The sequence below is a fragment of the Chelmon rostratus genome, chromosome 1 (genome assembly GCF_017976325.1).
Source record: "Chelmon rostratus isolate fCheRos1 chromosome 1, fCheRos1.pri, whole genome shotgun sequence".
Classification (NCBI taxonomy): Eukaryota; Metazoa; Chordata; class Actinopteri; order Chaetodontiformes; family Chaetodontidae; genus Chelmon; species Chelmon rostratus.
Window position 1 is genome coordinate 4,459,844 of NC_055658.1, and position 25,310 is coordinate 4,485,153.

Genomic DNA, 25,310 nt, shown 5'->3' on the forward strand with positions numbered 1-25,310 from the left:
AACGGACACCTGTTTCCATCAGAGCAGTGTACATGCTGGGGATACAGAACCTTGTCGCGGACTTGATGCCTCAGGGACGTCCCTTCCACACCAAGTGGGAAGGCAAAGGTGGATCTGTTTGCCTCACAAGAGAAAGGTTAATTTACACTGTGGTTCTCCATGAATGTACAAGATACCCCCAGTTCCCCTGATTCCTCACATGCATTAAGTTAGGATTGGTGCACACTACCCAGGGTGCAAGAGCCCCTTCTACTTACGTTACATGGCTACATGATCTCACCAAGCATCCTCTCTCTCTCATATTAACCAACCTTCAGAAGTTGGTTGATAACAGACACCATTTTTTGCCATCCTTTTTGAAAGGTAGATGACAGAAACCTGTCTTGCCTCCTCTAGCACCACAGCAAGATTTTTTCCTGGGGCTACGTGCTCTGAGAGGTACCCTTTTGAGCCGATAGACTGTGCTCCTCTTGGCCCTGACAACGACTAAGAGAGAGTAAGTGACCTATGCACGAAGTCAGTATCGCTCCTGTCTCTCTATTTGAGAGGACGAGGAGTGCAGCACCTTTACAGCCAAATCCTTCATTTAGACATGAAGGCAGACACAGGAGCTATTTGTTCATTACAGAGGGCACTCACAAGGCATGGCTGTGCCAGAACAGCGTCCGTCCCACTGGTTAGGTGATGCTGTCACACAGGCCTACAGTGCAGCAGAACTGGGGCCACCACAGGCCGTTTAGGCTGTGCAATGCCATCGAGGGCTTCTCTGTGGCCTTTCATTTACTCTGTTACATACTGTAACTCCAGATTCTATGAGTTTAGCGTAGCCCTCTAAGACTTAGCCCCTGTGCTCCATCGATATTACCCGAAGAAAATACTGGCTTTAAGAAGCTGAGCTCAGCTCCTGATGATGTTATATAATGTACTTGAGAACCTAAGAGATGCAATTGTACAATAGCAGTGACTGCGCATACATGTGGAGACAAATCCAACAGTGACTGCCCTTAGAGAGCCACAGCTATACTCATAGAATCCAGAGTTACAGGACATTATTAAATTAATTGTGTAAAATGTTTTGGCAAGTCAGTGGAGTCAGATGTCTTTTTTTTTTTGTTAACTTTTTAAGTCGGATGACTTTTTTTTCAATTATTTCCTGCTTATCCTTCACCAATTGATATGAGTGACAAAACGTTATCGTAAAAAGTTTAAATGTGTTTCATTGTGCTTTTCAGTATGAATTTATTATTCTGCTTAAAAAAAAAAAAAGGTGAACCTTTCTATAATTAATTTCTACCAAAACCATCTTTTCTTACATGTTTACATTTGCTTAATTTTTTATTTATTTCTTTATTTACAGCGCTTGAATGCAGGGCTGTCTTTGTGCAGCAGGTGTAAGATACTGACCACTACAAAAGGTCATTTCCTGGCAGATGTGCATCCACTCCAAAAAACACACACTCCGCAGTGTTTGCAGATGGGAAACTGGATGAATACTCTCAGTGTCCTGGTCACAGCACTATTAACCCCGTCTGGAAGAATGGAGGTTAAGGAGCATGTTCAGCAGGGGGGCTAGCCAGGGAAGAAATACTCCCTTGATGATGTCTCGAGGCTCCCTATATATCAGAGGACTATGGTTAAGATGACACATTGGCAACATTAAAAATGTGAAGCAAATGTCGAAAAATCCGAGACAGATGAAAAGCAGTTGCCTGTCATATTCGCTTATAAACCCAAAGTAGGAACATGCAGAGAAAACCTTCAGCAATAAATCTTACATGTCTTTTTAAGTATGGAACCCATTGAATGTGTCAGAGCACAAACATCAGTGACGTTTCCACATATGATTATCTTGACTTCCAGTCTAGATAGGTTGTGTACAGTCATAGATGAAAACAGAGGTTGTGTACATTCCCACTTCAAATGATGCAGCCTGAGTGAAGCACTGGCGGTAAAAAGCATTCCAAATGGGCTCAAATGATGTTCGTGTGAAGGTTTGAGAGACAGGTCTGTCCGAGAAACAGGTGTCCAACTGGTCCTCTTCCTGTTGTTCGTCTGTTGTTATTGTCTCCCCCAACCGGCTATGGTTCAGATTAGCATAACTGACAGGCTTGTTTACATACACTGTAATTAAACCGGGTGGTGTAATCCATGAGTCATTGCTCCATCTGCACCATGTCATCGAATGAGAGACTGAGATGCCTTTTGGTGAAGAGAGAAGACAGAGACGGGCGGTGTGGGAAAGAAAGAGAAAGGTAAGGGCATCGTGGTCAGAACAATGAGCTCAACTGAGCCGAACTCACGCATGAATGCATTTTACATCCACGCCAGCACTCCTCCTCACCTGATTTAAAAGAGCAGGATACGTTTCATTTGGTGGATGCTATTGGAGTGCATTTATTTATTTAGCATAAGATGATGTGATTCTACAAAGACACCTTGTAGTTTTGTCTGTTTTGTTTGTTTGTGCTGTGAGCATCGCAAATTTACCCAAACTATGTACGATTAGATACCATTAGCGGTAACTGGAAAATAAAATAAAATAAAATAAAATAGAGTTAGTGACCCCTTTGGGTTTTACATTATTTTCGAATCACTCTTCTTTTTTTTTCCGTCAGTGCCACGGACATGTTCCATCAGGAACAGCTGAAATTTCTGTAGCGGCAGGCTCAGCTTTGAAGCGATGAAAAGTTATCCCAGTGGACCATCTATCTTGTTCCCCTTCTGGGAGGCCTTTCCTGCACTGCGACATACACACATGCACACATGCAGCGTTAAGCATTCACCCTCACACTGTTTTTACTAAGTGTGGGATACACAGGGTTGACAGAGAGGGAGGAAGGAAGGAAGGAAGGAAGCAAACAGTGAAACATGCATTGCACATGCAACTGGGTTCATTTACACACTCACACACATGCACACACACACACACAGACACACTTGTTTCTTCTTGTAGGGGGCTGAAGTGAAAACCAGCCTCACAGGTCGTGAGCACACGTGTGTTTGCATCATCACAGCTGTCGTACTGAACTTTTACTGTTACTAGGTACACTTTTAAAGTGCGCTAGTATATAGGATTTAATATAATTCAATTCTAAGTATATTTTTATCACAAATCACATGCATGCCTATCCGTTTTTAACACGCACTCTTTTTTCTCCTCCTCCATTCCCCCATCCATCCCTCCCTCTCTTTTTCTCCCCCTTAGAATAAAGGTAATTCTTGCGTTTCGCTCCTTGTTGTTGCTATTATCTGCTTTATTGAGCACAGTGTCCACTGTGCACAATTCACGGCCATTTCCATAAAGCAGAGGAAAGGGGGGAGATATTAGAGGAGCAGCAAATGACTCATGACTTAGAAAGGAAGAGGGGAGGGAAGGAGGGATGTTGGGCCTTGGGGTACCTGTCCACTTCATCCTACCTGCTTCCATTGTTCCACAGCGTCTATGCCAGCCTGTGTGGTAGCTGCATGTCGATTTTCTCTCCTCTACTCCTTTCCTCATCTGTTTCACCTCCTTCTTGGGCCACATCCCCCGCTTCCCTCCTCCCCACCTTTCTCCTCCTCCACCTTATCGTCTTCTCTTCCTCTGCATTACAAACTCCAACATTAAATTGTGATAGATGAAGAGCGGAGGGCATTCATACAAATCAATGACTTTAGTGTATGTGTCATTAGCCTGCACCACGCAGCCAGCGGTCAGCGTCATAAATCACGCCATGATCGGCTGTCTGCCGCCCCGCGCCGCAGCTGCGCAAACTGCATGCATTAGCCCACACCGGTGTACCGACCCAAGCTTACTTTAAAACAAGTAATAAGGCGAGGGGGAAGACGAGGTCCTCTGCGGAGCTTCCAGTTCATGCAGGATAACATGGAGTCTTTAGTGACTCAGTGAACTATAGCTGATGACTCAGCTGCACTGCATTATGTGCACCATGTAATGATGTAACGCTATCACAAGGCATTTATAACTGAGTGCATATTGTTCATTTTGAAGTGTGATCAGAGTGAGATGGTAGATGCACTTATTTGGAGATACTATGGTGAGGTATAAACTTATGTAACTGTAAATGTAACTCATTCCCACATTTAATCAGCAGTACCAAAGGTAAGATGAACATGCAAGCAAAAAATAAATAAACAAATCTACACATTAGATTTTATTTTCTTCACTATATTAGACTGAACCGGCAATGTTTTGATCCTACCTATAAGGAGAATGGCGACAAAGGAAAATAATCGACACACTGTCAGTGAAAAGAAAATTGTCACAAAATCACAAAAAAGATACATTGAATGTATTCTTGTAGATTTTGAAATGTACAAGAACAACACACAAGAATAATCACCCCTTACAGAAATATTGAGAAAATGAAGAAAAATTTCCCTTAAATGCAGTTACAGGGTGACAAGCCATATCACAGTACTGGAAAATATTTCAACAAAATCAATAACAATCCAGTAAACAACAAGCCTTTATGAGGGATGGGAGACAACATGTAACCGCAAAGGACCTCATGTTTCCCAATAATCTGAAAACATAAGAAATTCAAAAGCTCTAATAATAAAAATAATGCAGCATGATTTGGACTACAGTGTAATAAGCTTCAGCAGCTGCCTCATGCTGACTTCTCTCCAGGAGGCATCCTCTGTAGTGTACTTATATAAAAGTTTGAGTTTTCACCGCAAGAGGAGACTGGCTAAAGGTATCATTAATCAAGGCTAGTGCTCAATTAATCAAAAGAGGAGAGTCCTAATCCTGCGACCCTGCTATCCAAACCAGAACCTAGGTGTCAATACTAGCCTCAGGGAATCAGCCAGCCAGAACCGCTTCGCCAGTCCCAGTCAATAGAGAAGCCTGAAGATCAAGCTGTCCTCCCACACTACTGTCCAGCCACTGCCGTCATCCACAGGAGGATACGGCACCAGGTGGAGACACGCAGAATACCAGGGGGGAGGTGCTGCTGGAGGTTAATAATAAAAGCCATATCATTCAAAATGTAGCTTCTAAGAAGCAAACTTCTGTGACAGTCTCCTTTTCCTCTCTTGATTAAGTACTGGCTGCAGGAGGTTGTCACAAGTTAAAAACAGAAACATAATGAGGTAATTATCTGATACTGCAGGAATGATACAAGTTGTGCTTGAAACAATTTATGTGTAATGATGTTTAATATATAGTGCTGCGAGACAATATAAATTAATCATATGAGCAAAGGCTATATTAAAGCAGATCTGTACTGAACTAATAAAAACAAAAAAAGCATAATTGCCCAGTTTTGTTTGTAAAACTTCTCAGCAATAGATACAGATGTGTATATCACATGTTCATAAATCAATTAGAAAAATGCATAAGCTACAATTTGGTTTGACGATGACAATATATATGCATAATATTTAAAATATACCTAAAAAATGTCTTTATATATATGTGTATAGTCATTATGAAAAGTTTGTTTTCGCATGTGGAACAGCTGCCTTTCTGTGTCTTTCAAGTCAGTTTATAAGGAAAAAATAAAGTTTGTTTATTCCAGCCTGATTTTATAAATAAAATACCCAAGCTCTGCAGAATAACTAGCCAAGTGCATCTCATGGGAGACACTCTGCATTTCATCTAAAGAAATTAAAAATAATCATCTATTTATGAACACTTGTTCTCCCTTTCTGAGTTTGTTTTACAATTCTCTGTCTTGTAAGAAAGTCAAGGAATCAATTATTTTTTCTCATCTTCTTTTCTTTGTGAAATTAAGCGCAAGTCACTCATTTATTTGATATCTAGACATAATTTGATCTCTAAAGACTTGGGGAAGGCTGGTTGTTTTAGCTCTCAACATCAAGGCATCTCCAACAAAAGCCCAGCTGCATTAAGACCTCATTAATATCTGCTTTCATTTAGAAGCAATTGGTGACCATGGCCGCGTGACGACTAACCTTGTTAGTGACTTGAACAGTTGATTTAAGGGCCAGCATTCACAGCTGCTTTAAGGGACAAAGTGCTGTTTTTTTCCTCCCTTGACTACATCTGAAGTGAAAGTGAGGGAAAAATGCAAAAAGATTCCTGATAACCTGCTTGCAAGTGTGATAATTCTTCCAATATAGTCTGCGGGATTTGTCAAATGTATTTTTACTTTATTTATCTGTTTTCAAAATAATGTCAAGCATTTATTTATTGCTTGTATTCCTAATTTGAATTATCTTTTTTTTATGTTAAAACTGAACTGTGTAACCAATTATTTCCTATAATATTATCCGATACCATTATTTTCAGTTGTACGACATGAAAAATGCAACAAACAAAGCAAGCGATCGTGTTTTTGAATAATACTTTATGTCTCTTAGTGATCAGATTGTCGTTGCCATTTGTTGGTGGACATGTTATCTTAATCTACAGCCGTATCAGAAAGAATACATTTGAATCTCTACCATCACCTCTTTCCCTCACCACCTCCCTCCCTCTCCTCAGTCCTGAGGTGATATATGGCCATTGACACCATTAGACAAAGGTATTATTAGCAGATTAGGCTGAGCGAGGGAGCAGGGATAGGGACATAGACTGGGGGCCATGTTTCTCTAAAGATGCCGAGCCCGTCTTTGGAATAGCCCAGCAGCCCCCTTAACCACCGTCCCAATTACAGCTGCATCACACTCTGCACAGACAGTGGGTCACGGAGGACGGTGAATAAATATTCCCACATTATCTCCACTGGTGGAAGGTAGCAGAGAACAACCAGTGCCACAGGGGATATGGCTGCCCCCATTGGCCCTCAGACTGGGAGGGTCTGGGAAACACAGAAGGAGCATAATGTGGGTTATCAAGAGGAAGAAATGTTCAAAAGCAGAACAGACCCGGTGAATTAAGATGTCTGACAGCTGGTAGGAGGTTCATAAAGCAGGAATCTTTAACTATTTCTTTATTATAATTTAAGCATTGCTGAAGCATTTCTAGACATCAAGACTAGCATATTTGTTGTGGACGAACTGGCTTTCTCCTCTATGTGATGGTATTTGAATAGTGGGTGAATTAATAAAAAGTTATCAGTATTATAAAGTGTTAACTCAAAGTGCACTACTTACCTGCCAACGTGTAGCAGCTGTCTGAACACACTGTTTCAACTGATCTCACCATTGATCTCACTTTACATTAAAGTTATGAAAGAAGACAATTCTGCCTCCTAAAAGGAAGTTTTTCCCCGCCAAGGGCTTGCTCATGAGGGAATTGTTGGGTTTCTGTAGAGTTTGGTCTGTATCTGCTCTATATGTAAAGTGTCCTGAGACAACCTTGGTTGTGATTTGGCGCTATATAAATAAAATTTAATAAAATTTAATTGAATTATTGATGGTAAACATGAAACTTTTTTTTTTTCAAAAACAGTAAATAATGGCCAATACAGGCAGCAGGATAATGTCTAGGACACTGCTGTCTACAACAAATTCTTAATTTTTTTGAGCCTTTGTGCAAAGTCTGCAAGTGTTGTACATTAAGTTTTTTCTTTCATGCACTGTGTCTGTTTGTCCCAGTGTGCAAACCACGCTGGTTAAGAACACCACGACATCTGGTCTTTGCAAAAAGGAAATGGTGCGTTTATTTGCATTCAGAGCGGGGAAGCGAGATCTGATCGCAAGTTGCCACTGAGATGCACCACATGGAGACATGTTTTAATGTCCGATGTGATCTGACATACTCTGAGGTGTCCACTTGTGATCAGATCACCAAAGATTTTAATGCCAGGTGTGAACAGCCTCAGAAAGTAAGTAAATAAAATTACATTATGTGATCCCCCCCCCCCCTTTTTTTTACATTGTGTGACAAAATGTGTTTTGGTTACACCAAATGTGATCATAACTTTTGTTTGTTCACAAGAAAACTCTGCAGGACAGCATTAATTCATGTTGAAAAAATTACTTAACCGCAATGCAAGGCATTTTTTTAAGGAAGATTGTGCCACTCTGTTATGATTTGCCCCATTAAAAAAAAAAAAAATCTGCTCTCCACCCAGGGTCAAGATATCTGCATGGGCCAAAAACTGAGACATGCACTTGTCCTGTAGACCCAACCCTACTGAACCCAACAGATACCTCCAAACATGAGACACAAAGATATATTTCAGCTCATCAGGCTAATGCACAGTGGGTTTCTACTCAAATACATGACACACATGGACACAGATGTGGTGTCATGAAGCACATCCTTGCTTAAAGAATCACAAAGCCATACATAACCATATGTGGGAGATAGTTGACACCAACCACAGTTTAAGGTACCTGGAGAAGTGCTGGATGCTGGATTTAAAATAACTTTTGTTTGTTTTCAGTAAAACTCCACAGGGCACCTTGAAGAAAAAAGTTTCTGCTCAAAATAGTAAACCAGGCACAATAACGATCACCTTACATTGAGTCAAAGTACAATATTGCCAACCCATTCTTATTCCCAGAGCATCAGATACAGACACTTTGTTGCACCCTTGGCGTTTCATACAGACGCTCAAGGGTCCCTTGCGTGGGGAACACAATGGGCTTTCAGCTGACTCTAATGCAAACCCATCTGCAGCAACATAAGCCCAGAGCAACCGCTCTGGCCATCCAGCCCATTCTCATCCCAGCAGCAGCTTGAAGCAGGAAAGCATTTCAAAACATTGTTGTGAAACGGTCACAGTTGGTTTAGGCACCAAAACCACTTGTTTAAGTAGCTTAAGAAAAGATTGTCACTATAAATACATAATCTATAATTTGTGAGAAAGTGGATGTTTTAGTGTTCAAAGATTATTCACACTTTATGACTGACTGATGGTCTGTGGGAAGAAATGGTTCTTGTGTCTGGTTCTAGCATCTACCAGATGGGAGAAGTTGGAACAAGTTGTGTCCAGGGTGTGATGGCTCTGCAGTGATGTTTCCTGCCTGCTCCCCGAGTCTGGAGGTGTCCCGAATGGAGGGCTGCTCGGCACCAGTGATTCTTTTCTGCAGTACTGATTGTCTGTTCCTGTCAAACCAGACAGTGATGGATGTGCAGAGAACAGGTTGGATGATTGCAGTATAGATGTGGACCAGCAGCTCTTCAGGCCGGTTGAATTTCCAGATCTGGCACAGGAAACATCGTGTGCTGAGCCTTCTAGATGATTGTGTCTATGTTTTGGACGCCCAGTTAAGGTGCTGGAGTATTGTGGATCCCAGAAAGCTGAAGGCTTCCATAGCAGACACAGTGCTGTTGACTATGGTGATGGGGGGCAGTGCTGGGGGGCTCCCTCTGAAGTCCACTGTCATCTTTCGAGCTGCAGATTTCAAGCCTGTTCAGGACGGGCTGGTCAACCGCCTATCTCCATGCAGACCTCTCAGCAGTGGGAAGAGCACACATCCATGGGGAGTGCCAGCCCTGACTGTCTGGGTGCTGGATGTGATTTTCCTCAGTCTCACCTGCTGCAGTTTGTGATCCACTGACAGATAAGGGCTGGCACAGTGAACTAGGTGAGTTTAGCACATAGAGCTGCAGTCTGCAAACAGTATCCTATAACTGAGGACTGCATGCTTTCTTTAAGACTGTGACATCTGCACAGAAGCAGATTTCCGCCACTTTGTTTTGCCTGGTAGCTCTGTTATGCTGTCCACTCAGAGGAGAAGTCTGTGATTTCTCTGTTGAAAAGCAGCATTTGCACAGTTTGAGAGAGCCAACATTTGCTAGATGCATTGATGGGTGTGCGACCAGAGAGCTGGAGTAAGACGGCTGTAAAACTTATGGCTGGGTGAAAAACGGCGAAAGAGTTAAACAAGATGAGATAGATCAGATAAGATAAAACTTTATTTAGCCCCGGCCGGGGAAATTTGGGCATGACAGCAGCATGTGATAGCAGTGGGAAGAAAAATAGCAGCAGAGATAGAGGACATTTGAAAAAAAAGAACAAAAGTACAAAATAAAAAGTAGACTATATGTACATATTATACAGGCAACATGAAATTTGACTTTATAAAAGAAAAAAATATATGTGGAAAAAAATATATGAAAGAATATGTAAAAAGTATGTATTGCCCCAATAGCTGTGGAAAAATATTAAAAATAATAATATTGTTGTGAACTGTTGAATGTTCAAAAGTTCCTCCCCTGTTAATGTAATTGAGAAGAGCTGCCAACTGAGCAAATTAACAAAACCAGAAAGTACCAAAAGTACCAGAAAGCACAACACTAAACATTTCCAGAAGGATTTATATGACTATGAACAACCTGCTCGATATTGAATATGCATATATTGTATATATGGGAAGTATGAAAAGAAGGTACAGTAATTGGTCAAATAGTTTGCAATGGCCATTGCTGTCAAATAGTTTGCAATGGCCATTGCTGTCATGGTAACATCACAGCACAGTGTTCAAAATAAAAAACATAACTGAAATGTCACAATTTTTAGGATTAAATTCCTAAAACATAATTTCACTGTGATCCTGGTGCGACACACCACGCTGTAGCAGTTCTGTTTTTAATTGTTTCTTAAATGACGTTTTCTACATACAAGGCTTTCAGCTGGTAGTAAGAGTGTGAAAGTCTCTATTTCTTTCTTTCTTTCTTTCTTTCTTTCTCTCGCTCTCTCTCTCTCCTTGTTTTGCTTTTATCCTTTTAGTCTTGAAGAAGCCTAATGAGCATGTGCAGAGGGCTTCTCTCTCCCTGCCCTTAAATCAGTAATTGGTTTCAGCGCAGAGACTGTCAGGAAATTAACACATCACACGGTGACAGCTGTTCATTTTTTCAGAGGCATTCTCCGTCATGTGAATGGCTACTGATTTGCCAGAGAACATCACAAATGAGTGGTTGCTCATCAAGGGCCACTCTCAAGGGCAGAGGACTGCCCTCTGCTTCCATTCTCTCTCAAGTAAGCAAATAAGTAAGGAAAGAAACAACTGTGGCGCGCTGTGTGCGCGCTGCTGTGTGTATATATGCATCTGCATGAGCTCACAGGTGGGTGTACCCTGAGAGACCGGCTGTTCTGGGGCACTATTGTTACCGTGTTTACAGCTTTACATCAGTCACTCCATATAGAACAGGTTCGTTTTCTGTGCTGCTACAGAAAAAAAAAACGTAGCTAGAGTTTATAGATGCTCATAACTAATTAAGCTTTTGCTGATATTCAGCATTTGGAAGTCTTTTCACCAAAAGATCCAACATGTAGTAATCCCTACGAAGTTCTTGTACTCCAGGAAGTACTCCTTATGGGCAGGCTTGACCGATCATAAATTCTGACTGTGGGAGAACCAACAAACCCTGCACGCTGTTGTAATACACTTGTAATCACCTCATTTACTCTCCCATCTTTAGATCTTCATCAGGTAAAAGAAATGTTGTTTTTTTTTTCAATTCATGTTCAAAACATTCAATTTTTCATTGTAATCAAACAACAAATGTTGGACTGTGAGCAGAACTTTTTGATTCTTTCACCAGAATTCCAAGCACAGGAACCTGCCATCATTCCCATCAAGACAGCTTGATTCACTTGTAATATTAAGTCATTCAGTACCATTCAGAAGTGTTAAATAACAACTGCACATGTAGTTGCATATTATATTTACATTACTATACATATATTCATCTGTTAATTCAACCTCATTCATTCTCGTGCTCTCCTGCTGGCAGAGAAGCTCCTCATTGATTGGGTTTATTTGCAGGATCACTTAGCCACTGATAAGACAGGCATTGTATCATTGCGATAACATCAGTGTAACACTTGAGTTCATACCAAGGTTACATGAAGAGCTCTCTTCTTAAGGTGACTTTTCATTTACATGTGTTCAGTAGCAGACTGTTAGCTTGATCAGGAAGTAGTCGAACGGCATTGATTCAGGGAGATAAAACTGAGAAAAGAGCTAAGACAGAATCAGATTTGATTAATTTATTAAGATAAATTCCAGAATCAGACAATACCTAACTGTTTATGCTCAATTTTAGTGCTGATTTGTTTTAATTATATTGTAAATGAAGCATATTCACTGGTCCTTCTTTCGTTCTGTGCACTTTTATGTGTTGGTTTCCTTTATGTCCCTGAATATTATAGAAGGGGCATGACTTTGTTGCATTCAGGGCACATAGTTGAAGTAATGCCTCTTTATTCAACCTGAATTCCTTTTGCTGTATCACATTTTCAATGGAGAAACTTTGAGACACCCGAAAAAGAAAAAAAATAAAACAACTAAAAGTTGCATCCTGCATATGCATTGTATAACAGGTGTATTAAGAGACTTGGACAACATGTTAAAGTAGAGCATCATCTGGTGGTTTCACTCCAATTAAAGTTGCTCACCGGGAGCGTAGACCAAGGATGTTCTTCAGACTTCTGCATATTTGGGTCTGCAGAGCATGCACATAGAGTCCTTCTCATGCTGCAGTCTTGTAACATCTCCAAAGCTCACGAATGCAAAATGGACAAAAAAAACCCACCAACACCCACTAAATGCTGGCTTTTGTCTTCGGTGGGAAAAGACACAGTCAGCATTCATCCCCAGTTCAAATGACTCTGCAGTAGTCGTGGCTATTTATTGGTTTCATGACACCCGCGTGGATACGCAAATTTTTATTCCTTTTCTGGTGCAGTGCAATCATGCACGTCAAAGTCCCAGACATTAGTGCGCAATTAGCCAGGAAGGTTTTTTATTGTTTTGTTTTATTTATATCTTATGACCGTCTTTTATTCTTTAAATTCTGATGGAAATTGTGTGTGCATGCGTGTGAGGGAATGTGCACTTGTGCGTGCATGAGCGCATGTCTCAAACAGAATGAGAGGAAGTGAGAGTGAGTCCCGGACATCTTATAAATCCTTCAAAAACTACAGCCGGGTAATAGCCCAATTAACCTTTTCATTCTTCCTCAATCGTCAGCGAAATCCCTGCCCTCATTCTCGCTTCTTTTTTTGTAATAAAATGAACTTCTCTTTCTCTCCTCTCATCTCTCTACACCTCCCCATGAGATCGGAGCAAAATGAAGGGTTCTTGACCCTTCACACAAAAAGGATTCCGACAAACGTACAAAAATAACCAGGTTTTATTCCTCTGATGTGATTTTCTACCCTAACATTTCCTCTCTTTGTCTGCGCTGACCTTATTTATGAGGATGAGTTAGTGAAGGACCAGAGCCTGGATTAGAGTATTGTGTAGAGGAGCACAATACAAGGTTGGAGGGGTCAGGGAGAAAAGATCCAAATGTAAGGACACTTAGAGAGGAGGAAAGAGAAGGTTGTTGGAGGGGGTGCCAGTTTCTAGGGTTCAACACCCACTGCTGCAGTCTGGATTCATCTAAAGCTTCTAGTGTTTTTAACTGAATCTGTAACTATGTGTTAATGCTTGGTTCACCCACTGACCAAAAATAAATGCACAATTCCATTCCATCAAATGTATTAAAGTGGCAGATACCTCAGAGCCTAGACAAGTAAAACCAAATCCAAAAAGGCTAGCTCCTGCGCTTACCATGATGCAACTGCTTCTATTAGGCGCTTCCTGCCAGTAATGCAGGTTTTCTGCTAGCTGAGACAGCCGGAAAAAGACTTCACCATGTTCTCCAGCTCCTCCAGACCCACAGAGGAGCCGACAACTGTTTTCACAGGCAGCGTAGTTCTAACTGTGTTGACATGTTAGCTCTGCAGATTGCACTTAAACAACCAAATCAAACCCTCCTGGTATATTATGGTCATTTGTTCTTTCAATTTAAGTGGCCATTAATAACAGGGTGTGCACTCGGTATGAAACTAGTCTAACAGTGACTTAAATAAAGTTGATCCAAAAATAAATAGATATGATGGACATAATGTAATTATTTAAGTTTGTTTTGCACACTCGTGGCCATTTGTGTACACACATGCACACACACACACACACTCACACGGAAATGTGGTGAGAAGTGAAGCGCATCAGTGAAAAACAGTGCAAGGTCAGTTTCTCCGCGTCTCGAAATCCCTCATCGTCACCTTTCTCGCTGTCACGTCCAGCCCTCGCTCTCTGCTGACACCTCTCTGAAGCCGTGCCGCCAACCAAAATAAAAGCCTCATTAATGCACTTCCACACCGGGAAATCAAGGCATAATTAAAACTTTGCAATGTAGAAAAATTGTGGGGATTTTTTTTTTTTTTTTTTTGATATCAGCGCTTCACACCCTCCTGGAAGCAGGGTGTGACATTATTCTCTTTAACCTCTCATGGAGAGATCATCTCTGAGACATGTGGAAGCTGCAGACATACTGTATAGTGTGTGCTGTATGTTTGGACAGGTGGACAGAAGTCAACTCACACACATTCTTCACACACAATTAAAAGAATAAGGCAGCTCTGGCACTCTGTCACACACCAACCATGGTGTGTGTGCTTCATCTAAAAACTGTCAGGTGACACAAAGAAGTCTATGTGGGCCCTCTGTGTGTATGTGTGTGTGTGTGTGTGTGGTTCTGTGAGTATGAAAATGTGTTTGCATGTGTGAGTGACACCCCACGGGTAGAAAATACAGTTATAGCAAAAACGAGGAGGAAAGTAGGACGAGACAAAGAAACAAACTGATATTTCTTGATTTTGACAAGCGCCCTGCCAAGGTGAAATTGCGTCTGACGCTCGGCTGTGGCACGACTCTGCCTCTCCCAACGTCGCCCTGTACATGAAGTTAGTGTTGTTTTCAATCTCATCTCTTTTCAAATGTGGCGCAGGGGCCGCGCGGAGAGGTGGCTGCCGTGCCTGGCGTGTTGGGTGAAATTGGACTGCCTCTCCCCATTATTGTAAACATCATCCCACCAGACAGGCAAGCGGGTCGCGGGGACGCAGGATGAGGGGGCCTTGTCTGGGAGAGATCTGCTAAAACACATCCATTAAGGCCCAAACTATTTTTGATTTACATGTTCAGACTCTTTAAAACTGTCACATCCACAACTACCCCCCCTCACCCCGCAACCCGCCTGCTTCGCTCTCCGTCTTCACACACACACACACACACACACACACACACACACACACACACGGCCGCTGCCGTGTGATGCAGGAAGACAAAAAGTGATGTTTCTTCTCTTTCCTTTTTTTCCCTCCAGCTCTCTTGTTCCCCAGTGAGGAAAAATCCCCTCTCTCACTATAAAGGGCAAAATAGCACAAGCCAACCTCTGTAGTCTGGTAAATAATAGGCAGCCAATCGCATGTGTTGGTGCCTACCTCATTACAGTGTATGCAGGACTTAATGACCTTAACGTCGCCTGCAATCATCTGTCATGGCAGCAATTAATTTCATACAGGGCCCACGACGGTGGCAGACCATTTAAAGTTTCTCAAGTCGTACTGTAATTTATATCAGGGATGGGAGAAAAAAAAAAACATATATGACAAATACAGTATAATGCTAAGCAGACAACAACAACAACCAAAAAAAAAAAAAAAAACATTCATTAAGATAGTCGAGGACAAAAAGAATGAGATTAAAAAAACAGTGAGGTAGAGAGCAAAGCCAAGGTTGAATCATAATTAGGAGAATAATGTGGCTTAAAAGCAAGAATATATTAACCTTAACTCTATCTGGCAAAACAATCTAAGAACAATAAAGACTTGAGGATATGAACAATGGCGACGACTACCTTTCTGTAACATGACTGTGACAATAATTATCAGGAAAGTTGCTGCAGCTTTGGGATGCTGAAACAGCAAACACGTCGCTCCAACATCTGTGTCTAACTAAGTTGCTTAAAATGCTAACTGGTGAATCTTCTCTTCATAAAAATCCCCTGACTTGTCGCTCTGAGCTCGCTGAAAGCTCTCACCGCGTCTTCACTTGCGCATGGATTTTTTTTTTTTTTTTTCTGAATCATTGCATTTTCATGAAAGTCCCATTCTATGTGAATTTAGTGATGTTATGGCTTCTCTACAAATATCTCAGCAAGATGCGACTGTCGCCACTGGGCAGGCTCATAAAGAATGGAGCAGTAACAAGCTTTGTATGGACGGAGCGCACTGTCAGTGTGTATGTATGATCTGAATAATAACACTGTACAGCCTCTCGCAGGAGATAAAATATAGTGGAAGAAGTATTCATGCATTTGGATAAGAAATCCTGCCCACATCTGTATTTATGTGTGTTTATAAACTGAACTGAAATGACCGAGCGGAAATGATCTGAAAATGAAATCAAATGAAAACAAGCAAAAAAAAGAGAGAAAATTTTAAATGTTATACAGGAGCCTCACAGAGGAAATGCCTTGTCTATCCTCTAGTTTACAGCAAAAAAAGGAAGGAAGGAAGAAAAAGCAAAGAAAATAGATATTCCATAAGTGCTCTTTAAGTACATATGATGTGGAATATTACCACAATCCACAGATCTATGATTAGGTTCTTTTTTTGCTAAATAAGAGTATATTACACCATTTATCAAGCAGAGAGGAAATGGTGACGTGTCTTCTGCCTTCCATTCATCATGATTACAGTGTCATCAGTCCTAGTTTGTGTCTTTGGTCATGATGTCGTTGCCTTGTCTGGATATGCTGGAGTCTGAAGGGAAAAAGGCAGGGAAATCCTCTGTGGCACATTTGACGGGCACATCACACCTTAGCGTGTGGAATTCGTAAGATGACCCAGGTGTGAAGTTTGTGTCTGTGTGTTTGATTTGAAAATAGAGGAATTATTTGCCACGTAATGCAAGACACACTTTTGTTCTGTTAAAATTACACAAAGCTCTGCATAAAATGTAAGGTCAGAGGAGGCAGGAAAGAAAAAATCAAGAATTAAAAAAATCATGGCGCCCAAAAAATGGAATACACATTGCAGTTCATTCCCTCTCATTTCATTTACACGTACAGTTACAGTTTCCCTGTCTGTAAAGGAAACCCCTGTGCTTCTTTATCATCAACAGATAATCTACTCTGAACACATATGAACAGTATCCAAATGGTAATATGCCACACTGTTTGTTGTTGTAGTCGTAACTCACATGAACACCATGCAAACACCGCAAATTACTCACTTCTGGCAAGATTCCTACGTTCATCAAAAGAGAGAGCTATCATAAAAAGGTGCTCTCTTCTACTTCAGAGCTCAGCGCTGACCAGATTCAAACTGTTTAATCGGGAGCAACAGCAACAGTTCAGCATTCAGACATTCAGAAATGTTCATCATCTTAATACATCCTTTCAGTTCAGTGCAGGATAAAGCTGGCCAACGTTCACAGGTGTTATTTTTCCTCCGTGATCAATACTGAAGCCTGACACCGGGCGCAACCTGACGAGAGACGAGAGACTGACGAGCTGAAGGAAGAGACGGTCTCAAAAGACCTGTTAAGATGTCTGTCAACAGCTCTAGATTTTTTTTCTAAGACACTTCGGGACAATTTTATTTCACATGCTCATCCTTAACAGAATGCATCATGGCCATGTGCACTAATATGACCTTCTGACCTTTTTTATACCACTTTACATTTGTCTGGGCCTCCTTCCATATATATATATATATATATATACACGCATATCAATTTCCAATAACTTCCATTATAACCCTTACCTACTTTTGGCAGAAAGTCGAATACTTTTTTTTTTTTTTTAAAGACACAGGTAGCAGCTTTGTGCTACAACCCTAATGATTAGAAGCCAGACAGGAAATAATGCAAAGCAGTGTGTCCACAAAGGTTAAGCTGGACTTCGAAATGCGTGCTGTGGTGACATCAGCCTTTTGGCAGAGCGTTACTATGACATCATTTTGGTGGGTGAGATACTCAAGCTGGATCTGCACTGAGATTCATTTCAGTGCTCATAGGAGACGAGTCAGGAGAAAACACGAGGCAGCTCCGTTTCCTCAATACAAAAGGAAAAAAGTCTATAAAGGATGAACATTCGGGAAATCCACACAGCCCTCATGCCGTACACTGCTGATTCCCTCCATCTCTGATCTCGGTGATCTTGATGTTGTCATCCGCTGAGTTCAACCTCCACTCACACTAACAACCACATCCACATGCGGGTCTGTAGCTAGTTAGAGGCATCTGCCAGCATAACGTCAGGTGTTAATCTGACCGTTCCCCTTGCTGCCAACACATTTCGCAACCACACATTTGTCAAGAACAAAAAACTACTCTCTCTCTGTTTTTCTTCAGTCTCTCTGCCCTTTCTTACCCTTCCCTCTTTGTTTGCAGAGAGTGTGTGCAGTGACAGATCCAGATGAAAAAATTACAAAACAGGCCTCTGAAATCGCCTGAATGGAACTTGTTTATATCAATCAATTTGCCCGGCACTCGTCCCCTATGGACTATGACAAAAACATCTATCTTATCTGTGCTGCTCGCGATGATGCGGCTGCAACATCTTCAATCTGAAATGCAAAATTAACCTCGGTTTAATATAGATGCCGGGGAGGAAATAGAGGAAAGACAAAGGAAACGCGAGCGTGTGGAAATTTGATGAAACACCGGCGAAAACAGCCGAGTTCAAACCCTGTGTGTCGCTCCATTACTTGTTTGCGCCGCCCTTGAAGGAGACCTGAGCTCACACGCATTACAACGGCGAGTTATGAATGACAGCCGAAGAATCAAAGTGCACAGACATGAAGGGAAACTTATCTGCGAGTGTGTGTGTGTTTCTACTTAACCAATGTGCGTGCTTGCATGGATGCAAAGCAGAAGGATGTTTAGCCGTCAGCCCAGGCAAAAATGACTTCCTCCCTGATAAAAAGGGTGGCCGAGGGTTCGCCGTTGTGTGGAGACGGGAGGATGTGAAATTGTCTCCCAGTGATTGTGATTGCCAAGCGCAGGGCCAGGCCATTATATCACTGAATCTTTGTTAAGCAGCCCCTGAGAGTGGCTGACAGCATAATTAATCTTACCATATGAACAAAGGGACCCACTCAATAGTACTGAGGACGCTTATTAAAAAAATACTAAACACATGCTCACCCCCCCCCACCCCCTTCCCCCGCTCCGTTTCACCCCGGCTTCCTTTTAAAAGAAGCGAGACGCTGAGATGGTGTGAGGTAGGAGAGGTGGCGTTATTATCTTTTTGTTTATTTTTTTAAAAGGGGATATGATATGAGGCGGAGGGTGGGTGTGGGCTGATTGGAGGAGGGGGCAGCACCTGGCAGAATGATGGATCATTCCATGCGACAGTGAGCGATATTAAACAATAATAGTGTTTATGTGATACCGCCAACCAAATAGTTTTAATTAGAAATTTCAGATTAGCGCAATCTTTCCCCTCACGTGAATATTCAACGGCAAGGGGATGTGGAGATAATGTGGTTGTGCAGGACCCCGCCATGCACGCACACACACGCACACAAACATATGCAACAATGTCCTTATCATTTGCTGGTCTGGCCTAAAGATGAAAAAAAAGCTAAAAATATCATTTGGGATGTTGAGGAGGATCTGATATTCGACTATATGTGGAGATATTTCAACATTCTGATATTGAAATGATTCACATTTTTCTAGATTCATGCTAGATATTACAAATATTCATTTCAAGCACGCTTTTTTTCAGTTACTAGGCTTCTGTAACAGTAGTGCTCGACCGTATTGTTGAATTCATTATCCCAGCATCAATAAGGATATTTTCCACTGTTAACATAATGCAGTGTTTTTTATGCAAAATCACATCAAACAGTCAAACTGATGTTCAAAGCACTGGCTGTTCCAGTTATTCTCCCATGTATGAAACTTTAAGAATTAGTTTTGCTCGTTTTTTTCATGCTCAGAATCACTCAGTATTTTTGGACAGCAGAAATGTGGAGAATGGTAACATGATGTGATTCTATATGTACATCTGAGTACCATCTGCTTTTGTTGTGCAGAATAGCACCAGGAATGTTCAGGTTGGCTTGATTAATTTGTTCCGTGGTACATCATTTACAGATCTGTGGCTGGGGCGCCCCGGCAGCTCACCTGTTATAGTGCGTGTCATGTACTGAGGCTGAGTCCTTACTGCAGTGGACCAGGTTGGGTTCCAGCTGGGGCCCTTTGCTGCATGACATCCCCCGTCTCTGTCCAGCTGTCACTATGTAAAAAAAAAATATAAATAGAGCGTTCTTTTTGTCCAGGTGTTAAGACCAAATAAAAAAAGTGATTTCTACTTCCCTTTAAAGACCCTTTGTCTGTTAAAGTGAGCATTCAACAGATTTGTGACCAAACAACATTTTTCGTTCATCAGGTTGTGCTCAATGTTGATTATAGATAGTATTTAAAAAAAAAAAAAAAATTGAAATGACATTTTTTTAGAAATTGAAAGAGAATATAGGAATATTAGATTTCTAATATTCTCATGTGGGCTCCCAACCCCCAACGCTCAGACACACTGATAGTCCCTTTTCTTGTCATAGGAAAAACACTGGTGTGACAAATAACATAAAGCATGGATCCATTCAAGTGTCCCAGTAAAACCTTGATAGTGTGACAGTGAGCCAGTAAACAACAGCAGGACCCTGAAACTGAAGCAGCTCAATGGAATCAGACATCGTTCTTCTTTGCTTTTCCTACTGAAGTCAAAACTTCCAAATTAAAAAAAAAAAACTCAGAATTAAATATAAAATCAAGTAATGAGTCAGGTGAAACAACATCAGAGATGTTGCTCTATTTTTCTGAGCGATTTGGTGCCACAAGGGAGCCGTGTTTCAACAGATCCAGCACAGGTCCACAGCGATGGACGGGGATATCTTAAGCATCCATGTCCATTAACAGCATAGAATCAAAGTTCCTCCCAAGAAGGTCAAAACTTTGCTTTAACCAAATGTGTCAGGGCTGATCTGAGCTCTTTTTCCTCTTCCCCTCACATTCTTTTCCTCTTCTTCTTCCTTCTTTTTGGTAAAATGTCAAGTTTGGTTATACGTTTGTCAAGAGGAACTAAATTCTCAGTCCAATTAATGGCACGGCAGTAGAGCGACTCCTGAGAACATTCATGTACAAAATATAAAGAATAAGTACCTGCTCAGAATACGTGTGCGTGTTCAGGTACAACTCTGTGAACATGCACCATCACAGCTTTGGTTTGGCTATTTGGCTGCTTTTGAGGACATTTTGTTGTTCATGTAGTGTTTGATTGTGACTTAGATGAGTTTTTTTTTTTCTATTTTCGGGAATATTTTAAACTTCTGATTAATTTGTGAACTGACAACAGTGAGATTAACAGCAGCCCTTCAAAACAAATCCCCTTTATCCAACCTCTCTCTCTCTCTGGAGCTCAACTGGGCTCGGCCTGGCTAAAAGAGGGGTGGAGTAGTCTAATTCATCAGAAACAGGTCACACACACACACACACACACACACACACACACACGCCTGGCTACTAGATCATTTCTGCAATCACAAAATCCCTTTAATATATTCCCAGTGCTACTTTTGAATATTAATAAAATATCAATTATTAATTTTGCCTTTGGCATGGCAAGATATACAAGTTTTAATTAGTGTACTGTACTCTTTCACAATTAAAAAATAATTGATGTCCATACATGCGGGCATTTTGCTGTGATGGTCTTTCTTGTTGTTGTCAACAGACAAGATGGTGCCCGCACGCTCGCTTCTTCTTCTTCTCCGTCTTGTCCGCAGTTCAGATGCACTTCGGGCCCGAGGCTATCAAGTCCTATTTTGATAAAGTGCAACATCAAAACAAGATAATGAGACAGATTCAGGGCTTTAAAAAAAAGGGGAGGTGGGGGGGGGACCGTAGATGGAGGAGGGGACGCTGATGAGAAGGAAGAGATTCTGTTTATGCTCGACGTTGCGATGATGCTGATATCTCGATGTACAATCAAACTGGGCTGACCTCGCCAGTCGCCACCAGGAGGATTATCAAGCTTGTTTGGCTTTTAAATAATAAAAAAAGAAATATTGCTATTACATTTATTTACTGATTGAGGAACTTTTAGTATTTTAATATTTGTACACATGCATTTCTTGACCGTTCAGCGTTTTAGTTGGCAATTCTGCCTCTGTCTTTCCTCGGAGTGTGCATATTTCTCATGTGTGTAAAACGCAGTGTGTGTGTGTGTGTGTGTGTGTGTGTATCCTCTGCATGGTGAAGTGGCAGATGGAAGTATGAGAAGCAGGAAATCTGCTCCTGTCCTTGTCAGTTCTGCTCCACAGAGCTCTGATAACTGAATAATAATCCTCCTAGTCTGTCTGCCGCTCTCCGCGCTCTCGTTTCCTTCCTTCTACATCTTCTGATTGTCTCTTAAAGGTTTGTTCTGTCCGGGGGTTTAATTTGCGCCAGATCCATCACGTGGAACAATGTGCTGCTTTTGGGTGCGCTCAGTATAGCATTGTTTATGGTAACTGTCATGCTTGTGTTGACCGGTAAGTTCCAGACACGGCAGTTCTGGCGTTTTTAAGACTTTTTTCTTTCTCCCTTGAAGCACCGGTTTCATCCCTAACCAATGCTCTCTAACAAGTGTACCACATTTTGTTCTACCACATGTCCGCTGCTTCACCTGCTGCATCTCTGTCCCGCTCTTATGGATTTTGAGCCAAAAAAAATCTCACTCTGTGCTTTCTGTTTCTGATTATAATGGCTATTTTTCAAACTCTCTATTCTATTCTTCCCAATCTTTCACAGGCTCCATAGTTAAATTAACAGTATAATACAATGTTCAAGACAGAAAAATGTTGGTATATGTTGCAGCAGTATACTGTCAGGTGTTTAGAGGAAGACTTTACATTGAAACTTTCTCATTTGTAGTTTCAGGTGACTTAGAGTCACATCATTTAGTAAGCAGGCTAATGTCAATGCTGACATGAACACAACATACACAGTTACTGCTGCAATAGATGCTCGACACTTACAGTCAGACAGTATTCATTTTTAGTGAATTCAGTTTTACCTTTGTTGCATTCAGTCATATTCAGCGTGTAAAGCTGAAAAATGATCATGTGACCAGGTGTGTGTGTTTGGGTGGTCATCATTAACTGCTTATTTCATCGCACGAAGTGCACAAATGCCAAAAGTGTAGGCATAAAGCGGTAACCTGGATGTGTTAATGACTACAAAGGCTGTTGTAGTCAAGCATTTAGAGCACACAGTGTGCTGTGCAATGCAAGAACGGATATGTAACATACATATGTGTACTAAATATACCTGCCCGTAAGCAGGTCCACAGTTTCCACACTGTCCGCGATGTGTTGAAGCGATAACATAAAATCTACCTGAAGGCAGCATCGCGTTTCTGTGACTACTGTGACACGTTGCCCTTTGGATTCAAGTACAGGCATTTCACGCACCATCTCCTGCTGCTCTGTGCTTCAACCACCGACCTTCTGGTGCAGCTGAAGTCTTAGATGAAAATTCCCTCTTCCCTACATCTTTTATCATAGTGATTAAGGATCATACAGGTCTTTTTATTCATGCGTTATTTGTTTATTTAGTGGTGTGAAATGTCACGGGCTGCTCTGACTCTCGTGCTGGGGTGAGTTCAAGTGCTGTGGGAAAGTCAAGCTTCATAGACTTGCAAGCGTGCGAATGATAGCTGTTTTGTTGTATGAACTGTATTATACAAATCAATCTTACTTGCCGTGTCTTTTTAACCAGAGAAGGGGCTGTCAAATTCACATGATGATTGTTCGCTGTGCTTGTTTGTGCTTCTTTTTTTTCTTTTTTTTTTTTGTACAGCATAGTTTGTGAGTGCAACATAGTTTTGTTTGATGAGCCAGCAAACAAGGTGACATTAACTCTTCACAAAATCACACACGTACCACTATGATCAGTTATCAGTCAGAAGCATGAGCGCATGTTTGTTCATATGACAGCTGACCTCCCGTTGACACATTAGGAGTGTGATATACTTCTCATGATAACAACATTGTCAAACATACAATGTAGTCTAGTTGTAGTGATACAAGCCTGACCTGGTACCTTATGGTAGATAGATATTATTTTTATTCAGTTTAAAGTTTAATTATCTTTGATTTATTTACACAGTTATTTATACCATTCATTTACCAGCCATAATTCTTCATACAATTCTGTGGGATAACACATCTTTCAGCTCTTTCAAGCTGCAGAGTAAACATATAACCATTAATGAGAACGGCATCTCTTTCAGCCCTCTCACTCTAAATTTCGACATCAACCTATATTTTATATCTGTATCAATATTTGTGCGTGACCGCGTTCAAACCTGCCTCAGATCAGAAGACAATGCAAGCCAGACCACCTCCAGATGTGGTCAAGCAAACATGATCACATTTTTGACACATTGACAGCTTACATTATGAGTGAAGGACCCGGACCAGCACATTCACACTCTCCTCAACTCTGAACTTTACTTCTGGATTCTGGTTGGTGGACAGTAAGATGACATTGTTCAGAGAAATTCTAGCACACGACTGAGATGATGTCACCATCTGAATCTGGACGAGAAAGAAAATAATTACAGCAACCATGTGTTCCTGTGGCATCGCTGCACACAGCAGGTGTATGTGCATGTGTGTTTGGCAGCAGGAGGCCTGCCACATCCATTTTTTGACTTCCTGCCATTAACCCCAATCCAGTATAAAATGTAATGTTCTTCTTCTCCTATTGGGAGTGGAGGAAAAAAAATCCAGAATCAGGGGATTTATGACACAGACACATCCAGGAGAGGACGAAGAGCGAGGGTAGACAGAAAGAGGAGCGTTTCAGAGACTCCTCTAATGGTGTTGGCATGGGATTTGAGGGTTTAATATTGCATGCAGTTGGATTTTTTTCTTTTTTTGTGCAATTGACCAACATGACATGCCTAACTGTATAAATGGGCTGCTTTATGATGATAAGATCACTGGCTAATAAGATATTTATGTGACACGCTGACGGATCCATCTCCTCCCTTCCCCGTCCTGCCATCTTCACGCCTCGCCGAGCCGGTGAGGATCAAACGCAAATTCTCCAAATGGGGTCATTAAATGGAGAGGAAATTTAATAAATTAATACTTTTTTTTTTTTCAGGGAAGGAGCTAAAAAAGAAAGATGGGGGAGAGAGACACAGGGAGAGAGACAGAGAGCGAGGGGAAAGAAGTTTTTAGGACTGACAAATAGTCCAAGTGACAGAGTGTTTATAATCTTTTATTTTATTTTTTTATTTTACTATGGCTGTTTTGTACATCAGTCGTCCATTTCGTCTTACCCTCAGCTCCCTCCCTGAAGCCCCCTCTGGGTATTTACACATGGGTGTCACTTGGGAAATGTGTCACACTTGCATATTGTAGCTTAAACGAGGATCTTGTAGTTTTTATCATAATGACAAGGAGCAAAGATGAAGCAGAAATATTACCAAAAGGGATTTCAAGAAGAAATCACACAAAGGAATCATTCAAGACCAGAGCTCCTATACGATGACTGCTTGGTGACCTACTGTAATGTCTTCTAATTTGATCAAATACAATATTCAT